Source organism: Mus caroli, unplaced genomic scaffold (assembly GCF_978045245.1).
Source record: "Mus caroli unplaced genomic scaffold, Mus_caroli_1 scaffold_11, whole genome shotgun sequence".
Lineage (NCBI taxonomy): Eukaryota > Metazoa > Chordata > Mammalia > Rodentia > Muridae > Mus > Mus caroli.
In genome coordinates, this window is record NW_028227266.1 from 87312850 (window position 1) to 87325231 (window position 12382).

Below are 12382 nucleotides of genomic sequence, written 5' to 3' on the forward strand. Positions count from 1 at the left end.
GTTTTATGAGGTCCCATTTATTACTTGTTTTTTTTTTAAGGTTTATATATTTTATGCATTTGAGCACACCACCATTGCTCTCTTCAGACACAACAGAAGAGGGCACCAGTTCCCATTGCAGATGGCTATGAGCCACTGTATTATTGCTGGGAGTTGAATTCAGAGCCTCTGGAAGAGCAGTTGGTGTTTTTGTTGTTGTTTTGTTGTTTTGTTTGCTTGTTTGTTTTTTGGTTTTTTTAAGACAGGTTTTCTCTGTATCGCTCTGGCTATCCTAGACCTCATTCTGTAGACCAGGCTGGCCTTGAACTCAGAAATCTGCCTGCCTCTGCCTCCTAAGTGCTGGGATTAAAGGCGAGTGTCACCACTGCCTGGCTGCAGTTGGTGTTCTCAACTGCCGAGGCATCTCTCCAGCCCTACTTGTTGTTCTTATTGCCTATGCTATTGGTGCTCTGTTCAGAAAATCTTTTTCTGGGCCAATGTGTTCAAGACTATTTCCCACTTTCTCTGAAGACCCAGACAAATGTCCACACACTTATAGGCAGTTGATTTTTTGATAAAGAAACCAGAAATACACACTGGCAGGAAGACAGCATCTTCCAAAAGTAGTGCTGGTTAAACTGGATAGCTGCATGCAGAAGAATGCAAATAGACTTACGCTTATCACCTGGCACAAATTTCAACTCCAAAGGGATCAGAGACCTCAACATAAGACCAGATATGCTGAACCTGATAGAAGAGCCTTGGGCTTCATAGGAATGCCACGGGATGCCACAGAATGCACATGGAAAGGGAGTCAGAAGAGCGAGTTTCTGAATACAACCTTGTCTGTTTTCCAATATCACTTTCCTTATATGCCACTGCCTACAGAATAAGTACTCATTCATTGCTTATTCATGACATTACTAACAGACACAATTTATGCCTTGAAGGTGTGTGATGCTCTTTGGATCTATTTCTGGCCATAGCAGGGACACAACTGCAGTGATGTTTAGAGTCAACAGGTTCAAACCCCTAAGTCCAGATCCCCTTCATCCTGCTATTGGCATCTATGGGGGGGGGTGAAGCATAGTAACTGACAAGAGGAAAAGAGCCTTTACCAGAACCGAGCACTGTGAGTCAGCCCTACCTTAGCATGAAACCAGTGTTCCATATAATCCAAGTCACACTGCACACCAGTGCTCACATTGTAGCTTGCTTGGGTCTTTTGCAACATTTTCATTTTTTAAAAAACTTTGAAAGATTTATTTATGAGTGTGAGTGTTTTGCCTGCATGTATCCATGTCGATCACGCGCATGCCCAGTGTTGAGAAGGTTAGAAGGCATTGGATTCCCTAGAACTGGAGTTACAGATGGTTGTGATCCACCATGTGGGTGCTGGTAACTGAACCTGGGTCCTCTGAGTGACAAGTGCTGTTAACCACAGAGCCTACTCTTTAGCTCTCCTTTTCAAACTTTATTCATTCATTGAACATTAAGGTCTTACTATGTACATCTGTGATAATAAATGTTATGGCTGAGTGTAGTGGTGTATGGTGGATCTCTTAGTTTCAGGCTAGCTTGCTCTAGAAAGAGATCCAGGACAACCAGGGCCACACAGAGAAACCCAGTCTCAAAACCAAGCCAATGGATGCTCACAGTCAGCTATTGGATGTATCACAGGGCTCCCAATGGAGAAGCTAGAGAAAGTACCCAAGAAGTTAAAGGGATCTGCAACCCTATTGTTGGAACAACATGATGAACTAACCAGTACCCTGGAGCTCTTGTCTCTAGCTGCATATGTATCGAAAGATGGCCTAGTCGGCCATCACTGGAAAGAGAGGCCCATTGGACTTGCAAACTTTATATGCCCCAATATAGGGGAATGCCAGGGCCAAAAGAATGGGAATGGGTGGATAGGGAAGTGGGGGGGGGTATGGGGGACTTTTGGGATAGCATTGGAAATGTAATTGAGGAAAATACGTAATAAAAAATATTAAAAATTAAAAAAAAAAACAAGCCAAAACTAAACAAAACAAGGAGAGAAAGTGCCTGCCAAAGAGACATGAGACTTCTGAGTTCCATGGTGCTAGGATCTGACTTCTGGAGCTTTAGCTGGCTCAAAGGATCTTCTCCACATCCAGGAGCCATGGAAGGATGCTGCTTCAGAGACTGAGGAGGAGAAAGGTCTGGAGTCGTTGGGTTTTTCTTCATCAACCATGCTATACTTGTGCTAGGCTGATGATTTCTCAGAAATGAACCCACACACCTATGGTTACTTGATCTTTGACAAGGGAGCTAAACCCATCCAGTGGAAAAAAGACAGCATTTTCAACAAATGGTGCTGGCAAAATTGGCAGTTAGCATGTAGAAGAATGCAAATTGATACATTCCTATCTCCTTGTACTAAGCTCAAGTCTAAGTGGATCAAAGACCTCCTCATAAAACCAGAGACACTAAAATTTATAGATGAAAAAGTGGGGAAAAGCTGGAAGATATGGGCACAGGGGAAAAATTCCTAAACAGAACAGCAATGGTCTGTGCTGTAAGATCAAGAATCGACAATTGGGACCTCTTGAAATTGCAAAGCTTCTGTAGGGCAAAAGATACTGTCAATAAGACAAAAAGGCCACCAACAGATTGGGAAAGAATTTTTACCAATCCTAAATTTTATATATACAAAGAGCTCAAGAAGCTGAACTCCAGAAATCCAAATAACCCCATTAAAAATGGGGTACAGAGCTAAACAAAGAATTCTCAACTGAGGAATACCGAAGGGCTGAGAAGCACTTGAAAAAATGTTCAACATCCTTAATCATCAGGGAAATGCAAATCAAAACAACCCTGAGATTCCATCTCACACCAGTCAGAATGGCTAGGATCAAAAATTCAGGTGACGGGCTGGTGAGATGGCTCAGCGGGTAAGAGCACTGACTGCTCTTCCGAAGGTCCTAAGTTCAAATCCCAGCAACCACATGGTGGCTCACAATGCCCTCTTCTGGTGCGTCTGAAGACAGCTACAGTGTACTTACATATAATAAATAAATGAATCTTTAAAAAAAAAAAAATTCAGGTGACAGCAGATGCTGGCGAGGATGTGGAGAAAGAGGAACACTCCTCCATTGCTGGTGGGATTGCAAGTTTGTACAACCACTCTGGAAATCAGTCTGACAGTTCCTCAGAAAACTGGACATAGTATTACCAGCAGATCCAGCAATACCTCTCCTGGGCATATACCCAGAAGATGTTCCAACTGGTAATAAGGACACATGCTCTACTATGTTCATAGCAGCCCTATTTATAATAGCCAGAAGCTGGAAAGAACCCAGATGTCCCTCAACAGAGGAATGGATACAGAAAATGTGGTACATTTATACAATGGAGTACTACTTAGCTATTAAAAACAATGAATTTATGAAATTCTTAGGCAAATGGATGTATCTGGAAGATATATCATCCTGAGTGAAGTAACCCAATCACAAAAGAAGTCACTTGATATGCACTCACTGATAAGTGGATATTAGCCCAGAAACCTAGAATACCCAAGATGCAATTTGATGATTTCTCTATTTGTCCTGTTGGTGTGCAACCTTTCCCATCTGTAGAAAGGCTTTTTAAAAAACAAACTCTCTGATCCCATATTCAGCATGACAAAGTTGTAGTGTGTGTGTGTGTGTGTGTGTGTGTTTTAGGTGTGGTGTTGTTGCAGTTTCTCTATAGATTCAAACATTCCATCTCCAAGGGAAGCTCTTTAAGACAACTGTGTAAACAACTCAAAATAGTTTCAGGAAGTCCCTGAAACTGATCACATTCACTGCCCCCACTTCCTCCCAAAGTAAACAATAAAAACAATGGAGAGTAAATCTCAAAACAAGCCAAACTGAAAGAAGACTGAGAGCAGACCAGCTGTCTGGAAGAAGCAGAAACCCACAGAGCTGCCTGGAAGAGGTTTAGACCAAATGAGTCATCTGGAAGGGACACTCTGGAATCTGTTGAGCTGCCTGCAGGCTGCACAGTATATTCCAGGTTCCTAGCTCTTAGAAACTGTCATCCATATGGGGTGGGCTTTGAGTCACTTCTTTTCCTGTAAGTAACCTCTCACTCATATTCCTTTATGTAACCTCAATAAAACTCATTGGTTCACCAAGTTGAACTTAGATGTTATCTACACTTTAGTATGTCATGGTCTCCCTATTTGGGGTAAATAGACGTGTATTGTGTATCCTCAGGAAAAGTCTTGTCACATAACAGTAGGTGGCCCACATTTGCCATATTCTGATGATGCCAGAGGTAGGGTGTATGCTTTTTGCTCAGAGGATGGAGTTAATAGTTGAAATAAATTAACCTGTTCAGTCTGGCTTAGTCATAAGGAGGGAATGAATGGGCTCAGAGATTTGGATTTTCTGCTGTGGATCTCATGGCCCACCATGCCTAGCCTGAACCATTTGCTACCAGTGTTCAAACTGGACCCAACCTTTTTAGTGTCATATTAGTTATATGTAGCAGAATTATGGCAGTTTTATACATGTACATATTTTTGAACATATTCACTCTGTTGCCCTTTGTTGGACCCAGTAATTTCTTATCTTCTTTTTGACAGCTTCAGGCTCTAACAACTCCCTAAGCAGTGTGAATGTGAGCCGAGCAGCTCTAAGAAGTCAGCTCTACCCTGAGTCTGCGGAAGTGAGTGAAGGTGTCCGTGATTCATATCCTGTACCCAGTTTGCTTACAGGTCCTCTGGCTGTCTCACCAGGTCCAGGAGTGTAAGTGCCAGGGTGGTAACAGGGTGGGAAGGGCTGAGCCTCTTGAAGAGAGGAGTATTACATTCCCCACATCTGGAGGTTGCTCTAGTTTGACTTACTTTTGTTGTTGTGATAAACATGGCCAAAAGCAAGTCCAGGGAGGAAACGTATTAATCTTCTTACAAGTTCCAGTCCATGTAAAGGCAGTGAAGGCAGGAACTTAAGGCAGACAGAAACCAGGAAGCTGGAACTGAAGCAGAGACCACAGAGAAATGCTGCTTACTGGCTGGTTTCCAGGGTTACATTGAACTGCTTTCCTCATGAAGCCCAGGCCTGTCTGCCTAGGAATGAGCTCCTCACAGGGAACAAGATCCTCTTACGTCAATAGCATGGAGAAAATGCTCCACAGGCACGCACACAGGGCAGTCTGATTGCGGCCATTCCTCAGTTCAGCATCTCTCTTCCTGGGTGCATCAAAGTGACAATTGAGGTTAATTGCCTATGCCACCTCTGTTTAGAGTTTATGCCACAGAGTGCTTGGTGTATATATATATGTGTGTGTGTGTGTGTGTGTGTGTGTGTGTGTGTGTGTGTGTGTATGCTTCAAATTATTTTCATCCTGCTGGTAAGTGGGGCTATTTTATTTATTTTTTCATTTTCCCCTTTATTGGATATAGATTTCTTTCTTTCTTTCTTTCTTTCTTTCTTTCTTTCTTTCTTTCTTTCTTTTTTTTTTTTTTTTTGGTTTTTCGAGACAGGGTTTCTCTGTATAGCCCTGGCTGTCCTGGCACTCACTTTGTAGACCAGGCTGGCCTCGAACTCAGAAATCCGCCTGCCTCTGCCTCCTGAGTGCAGGCATTAAAGGCATGCGCCACCACGCCCAGCTACAGATTCTTTTCTTATACACAATATCCTGATTATAGTTTTCTTCCCTCTACTCCTCCCCCACGTTTCTGTCCACCTCTCACCTCACCTCACCTCACCTCACCTCCACTTCTTTTCTTCTCTCATTAGAAAAGAACAGGTTTCTAAGAGATAACAGCCCAATATGACAAAATAAGATATAATAAGATAAAGCAAAAGCTATCATTAGACACAGCAGCCCAACAAGAGGAAGAATCCCAAGAGCAGGCCCAAGAGTCAGAGACCCACTTGTTCTCACACTCAGGAGTCCCATAAAAATACTAGGCTGAAAGCCGTAATATGTGTGCAGAGGATCTGGTGCAGACCATGTAGACCCCGTGCTTGCCGCTTCAGTCTTGGTGAGCTCATATGCACCTTGCTTAGTTGCTCAGTTCTCCTGGTGTCCTCCATCCTTTCTGACTCCTCTTCTAGAGTTCCCTGAGCTCTGGGACGGGGGAAATTGATGGAGACCTCCCTTTTGGGCTCTCTTTTCCTTTAATGTCTGGCTGTGGATCTCTGCATCTGTTTCCATCTGCTGCTACCCTAAGAATCTGGCTATGTAGTTTCCAGTTCTTGGTTCCCTAAGCAGTATTGGCTATGGGTTCCTTTGCTCCGAGTGGGCTTTAAGTCAAATCAGACATTGGTTGGCTACTCCCACAAGTTCTGTGCCACTATTGCCCTAGCATATTTGACAGGCAAAACAGATTGTAAGTCAAAGGTTTTATTGCTGGGTTGGTGTTTACTTTCTCTTTTGATAGCCTACAGACTTCCCTTCCATACCAAAGAGCCTAGAACCTAGGGGTGAAGGCTCCATGTAGGCCCTAGTTTGACTTCCCCATGTTCAATGGTTGTGTGGGTATTGCCCTCAGCAATGACAGCCCACTGTCAATGCAGAGTGTTTTTTTGTTTTTGTTTTGTTTTTGTTTTTGTTTTTGTTTTTGTTTTTTGTCTTAGATACCTTTGTCTTAGCATCAACCTGGGTTGTTTGGAGATTTCTATGGGACCCCCTTAGCCAACAACTCAAATGAATGCAACCTAGCCCCAGTACTGGAAGCCTTGTTGGATGACAAGAGATGGCCAGTTGGGACACCATCTCCCTTATTATTGGGAGACCTCATTAGGATTACCTTCATACATTTTAGGGAGTTTTTGCTGCATCAGGTTTCCATATCATTCCTAAAATACCCCTCAATTCTGTCTCTCCCTGAATCCTCTCCCTCTATCCTATCTCTGTTACCCCTCCCCACTGACCATTCTGTCCCTGTGTCCACCCGTGCTAGTTCATCCATATCTATTCTAGCTCCCCTTCCCAGGGAGACCTATGTACCCCTCCCCAGACCCTTCCTCTAAGTGAGACTGACTTATGATGATTAATGTGTGTGACTGCCGTGTCCATTCCTGGTGTGGATTGCTCTTTCTTTACCCATCATCCTAGCTCACTTCACCTCCTTTATGTCCTGACCTAACCCTAACCTCCTCAGCGTGGGTTTCTTTGGCTACTTTACTTGAAAGCACAGTTCTAATCCAGGAGTCCCCGCTCACCTCTCTTATTTCTAGATGTTGAATTTTTTTGTTTCCCTTAATGGCACATAGGCCTCTTGAGGACAGGAACTTATACTTGTTTTCTTCATGGTTTGACTAGGAAGAGGAGATGGCTAATAATTTGATCAAATGATGTCTGAATACATGTATTTTGGTTAGTAATTTACAGTGTCTCATGGAGTCCAAAGAATATGGATGGATCTCTCTTTCTCTCTCTCTCTCTCTCTTATATTTCTTTGGGCTCATTATAGTCACAATTGGCTAGGGATAGTTTTTTTAAAAGCTATGTTAAAAAAAAAAAAGGTAGAAGCCTCCTTACTATGTTGACGCGAAGATCAGTACTCAGTCTTACAGCGGGAGATTTAGATTTATCTAAAATGGTCATGGAGTGCCCTCTTTTGGTGAGGCTTCCAAAGAATAAACTGTAGGAATGTTTTATTGAGATCAGCAGTAACACATCAGTGCAGCTGGGGGATGCGGCTCTGGGGTATTGTGCTGCTCTCTTGACTAACATGCATGAAATCCTTGGTCCATTTCTCAACAATGGCAAAAGACAGTAATGTACTTTTAGGTGTCAAAGGTTCATACAGGGCCCATGGCATGGTGGTTAAGGGTACCCAGGCTTGACAACCTTGAGACTGTACTAGTTGTAGTATGAACTCATTAGCACAGGGGGAAATTTCCTAAACAGAACTCCAATGGCTCAGCCTCTAAGATCAAGAATTGATAAATGGGACCTCATGAAACTGGAAAGCTTCTGTAAGGCAAAGGACATAGTCAATAAGACAAATTGGCAACCTACTGATTGGGGAAAAAAACACCATCACTAACCCCACATCCGACAGAGGGCTAATATCCAAAATATATAAAGAACTCAAGAAGTTAATCACCAAAAAAATCAAACAACCCAATCAAAAAACAGGGTATAGCACTAAAATGAAAGCCGGGCGTGGTGACACACACCTTTAATCCCAGCACTTGGGAGTCAGAGGCAGGCGAATTTCTGAGTTTGAGGCTAGCCTGGTCTACAAAGTGAGTTCCAGGACAGCCAGGGCTACACAGAGAAACCCTGTCTCGAACCCCCACCCCCGGCAAAAAAAAAAAAAAAGAGAACTAAACCGAGAATTCACAACTGAGGAATCTCAGATGGCTGAGAAACACCTAAAGAAACGTTCAAAGTCCTTAGTGATCAGAGAAATGCAAATCAAAACGACCCTGATATTCATTCTACCTTACAGCAGTCAGAATGGCTAAGATCAAAACCTCAGGTGACAACACATGTTGGAGAGGATGTGGAGAAAGAGGAACACTCCTCTATTGCTGGTGGGAATGCAAACTGGTACAACCAACCACTCTGGAAATCAATCTGGAGGGTCCTCACAAAAATGGAAATAGATCTACCTGAAGACCCAGCTATATCACTCTTGGGAATAAACCCAAAAGATGCCCCACCATGCCACAGGGCACGTGTTCCACTATGTTCATACCAGCCTTATTTGTGATAGCCAGAAGCTAAAAACAACCTAGATGTCCCACGACAGAAGAATGGATACAGAAAATATGGTTCATGTACACAATGGACTACTACTTAGCTATTAAGAATGAGGACATCCTGACTTTTTGCAGGCAAATGGATGGAACTAGAAAATATCATCCTGTGTGAGGTAACTCAGACTCAGACAGACATGCATGGTATGTACTGTATGTACTCACTAATAAGTGGATATTAGCCAAAAAACAAAACAAAACAAAAACCAAAAAAAAAAAAAAAACCAAAACCAAAACCAACATACAGAATACGTAAGATACAGTTCACAGAATTCAAAAGGCTCAACAAGCTGAAGTGCAATACCCCTCCCATACCCATTTCTTGAGAATAGACATTGTTTAGATCTGAAAATCCCCTACTCCCCCTCTTCTCCTTTTTCCCCTGAGGGCCTATAAAAACTGGGACTTCTTTCCCCTCGAGGTCGACTCCTCTACCCCTGCGTGGGATATGAGTCCACGAGGATGTCTCAGTCCCACTTGGGAGAGAGAAGAAAGCAATCACAAGTGAGGAGGGAGAGAGAGACTTGGGAGGGAAAGTGGATGGGGTGGTGGGGCAGTGGGGGGTAGAGAGGAACCTGATTTGATATTGGGTGAGGGAAAAGAACTGAAGCCCTGAGGGCCTGCAGAAAGAATTTCATATCTTTCTTGTTCATATTCAGTTTCAATTTTTTTTCTTCCAGATATCTTTTCTTCTTTTACCTAAATCCACATTTTTAAAATCTTTTATTAATTATTTAATTTTCTTTTTTTGTTTTCTGAAACTGGGTTTCTCTGTGTAGCCTGGGTGTCCTGGGTGTCTTGTTCTATAGACCAGAATGGCCTTAAATTCAGAGATCAGCCTACCCCTGTTTTCCGAGTGCTGGGATTAAAGGCATGTATTACTACTTCGAGGCTTTATTTTAAGATTTTAGACATGTTTATTTCATTAGTTTAATTGTGTAATTGTTTTGTGTGTATGCATATTTGTGTGTTGTGCCTGCAGAAGTCAGAAGATGGCACTGGGGCTGGGCGTGGTGGTGCATGCCTTTAATCCCAGCACTCGGGAGGCAGAGGCGGGCAGATTTCTGAGTTCAAGGCCAGCCTGGTCTACAAAGTGAGTTCCAGGACAGCGAGGGCTATACAGAGAAACCCTGTCTCAAAAACAAACAAACAAACAAACAAACAAACAAAAAAGAAGATGGTACTGGGTCCCCTGGGACTGGAGTTGAGGATGGTTGGTTGTATTGAAAGACTCCAAGAGGAGCCCCTCGCTCAGGCCTCAGGACAATAGCAGACACCCAAGAACTCACGATAGACCGAGCTTGTTGCAAACCACATGAGGCTTTAATTCGGGGAAAGCCAGAGCTCTGGGGACGACTCATATCCCACACAGGGGTAGAGGAGTCGACCTCGAGGGGAAAGAAGTTCCAGTTTTTATAGGCCCTCAGGGGAAAAAGGAGAAGAGGGGGAGTAGGGGATTTTCAGATATAAACAATGTCTATTCTCAAGAAATGGGTATGGGAGGGGTACAAGGAAAGAGTCTGGTGCAGGTGTAGCAACTCAGGATTGGCTGGGCTGTGGTTGCTGGGGAGATTTTCTGACTCTTTCTCAGCAACCAATATCACAAACACCTGGCAATGGGCTTCATCAGTGGGCACACACATGGATTCAAGGAATGGTCAAAACACTGGCAGACACACAGGTTTAAGGAGTGGCCAGAGAATTGTGCACCTCTATTTTTCTAAATCAGTGAAGCTAGTTCTGCTAACAGTGACATCCATCTTGCCAATTTCAGGGCTTCTGTGACCTTTTACATTCTGTCAGGATCTTTCAGTATCACATGCACTATGGCAATCGAGCCCCAGGTCTTCGGTGAGGAAAGCCAGTGTTCTTAATCACTAAGCCCTCTCTCTTGCCCCAGTTATTAATTGTTTAACATGAGTGTAATTGACATAATACTTTAGAATGGAACCCATTGAGCTTTGAAACACAGAAACCTCCTCCAGTGAGACCTTCAGCGTGGGATCATAGCGAAGCACCGCTCAGGTGACTTCCTTGGTGGAAGGCTTCCTCCTTCCTGGGAATCAGTCTGTATTCAGAGTAGGAAAGGAGCACCTTTGCTACCCATTTAAGCAGTGATCAGCCTCCATTTCACTCTGATGTTAGAGCCATCGGCAGAATTAGGGAGGACCATATTAGTGTGAATTATTCATATCATCCGTTATAGCTTCAAGCCCTCCAGGACTTTGATCCTTCCTTTCCTTAAAAGTTCTGGTACAAAATGGTTTAGTAATGCAGGACAGTCTATGTTTGATTTGATTTCAGATGGTTTCCCAACATCCTGAAAACTGTGTACAGACACATGTATACAAGGAGCTTGTCACAAGAGGGCACCCCTGCAGCATTCTCTAAAGTGAATGCCGTTCTGGGTATTAATTCCAGAGGAATGATCATAGAGATGCAATTTGGACCCACAGAATGAAGTTGGAGCTCAATAGACAGTTATTATCTGACAGCATGGGGAGTTCTGTTCACGAACATTTATTAGTATTATAAGAGGATATTCATTTATTTAGGGTTTTGGAAATAGGATTTCTTTGTGCAGCTCTGAGTAGTTCTGGAACTCACTGTGTTGATCAGGCTGGCCTTGAACTCAGAGGTCTGATAGCTATGCCTGGCTATAAAAGGATTTTTAAAGATTATACAAAATTCAAATTATTATTTCTGTTTGTGATTTATTCAAGAGCTTCTTTAACTTAGAGTTCAATTACCTGCAGAGCACGGTGGTACACACCTTTAATCCAACACTCAGGAGGCAGAGGTTGGCAGATTTCTGTGAGGTAAAACCAGTTTGATACATCCAGTGAGCTCTAGGATATCCAGGGCTATATAGAGAAACCCTGTCTCAAGCAAAAAGATAAAAATAAAACTTAATTACCATTTTATTAGCATCATATTCAGGGCTACAGTCATCTCAAGCTCCACTTGAGCTGGATCTTGGTTTCCAAGACTATTCTCACGGCGCCCTCTACAGTCCAACCTGCAAAATGGCATTTGGCTTCCTTCAGGCCAAATGATAAACGAAGAGGAAGAATGCACAAATAGAGGCTACAGGTACAGTTTCTGTATAGGACAGTCCTCTAAATGACACGTCATTACTTTATTTGTTAGGAGTAAGTTATTAAGAGCCAGGCCTGGTGGTGCATACCTTTAATCTCAGCACTTGGAATGTAGAAGACAAGCAGATTCCTGTAGGTTTGAAGCCTTTATGTCTTTCACTCTACAAATAGAAACATTTTCACGGAACTTTATTGAGATTATAGTGAATATTTAGTTTATGTTGAAAAATTAATCTTAATAATGTGTAATGTATCAACTCTGGGCAGGGATTGTTTAAATTTATTTAGATTTTGTTTGACTCCTGAGTATGTCTCCTCCCCCCTCCCCGCCCCCTTTTTGGACAGATTTTACTGTGTAGTTCTGGCTGTCCTGGAATTCATTATTCTGTTGACCAGGCTGGCCTCAAACGCTTTTTTTTTTTTTTTCCTGACTCTGGCGTGCTGGGATTAAAGGCATGTGCCACCACATTCAGTTTGAATTTGTTCATTTTTGAAGATTTAAAAAAATGATCTTGCCAGGCAGTGGTGGCGCGCGCCTTTAATCCCAGCACTCCGGAGGCAGAGGCAGGCGGA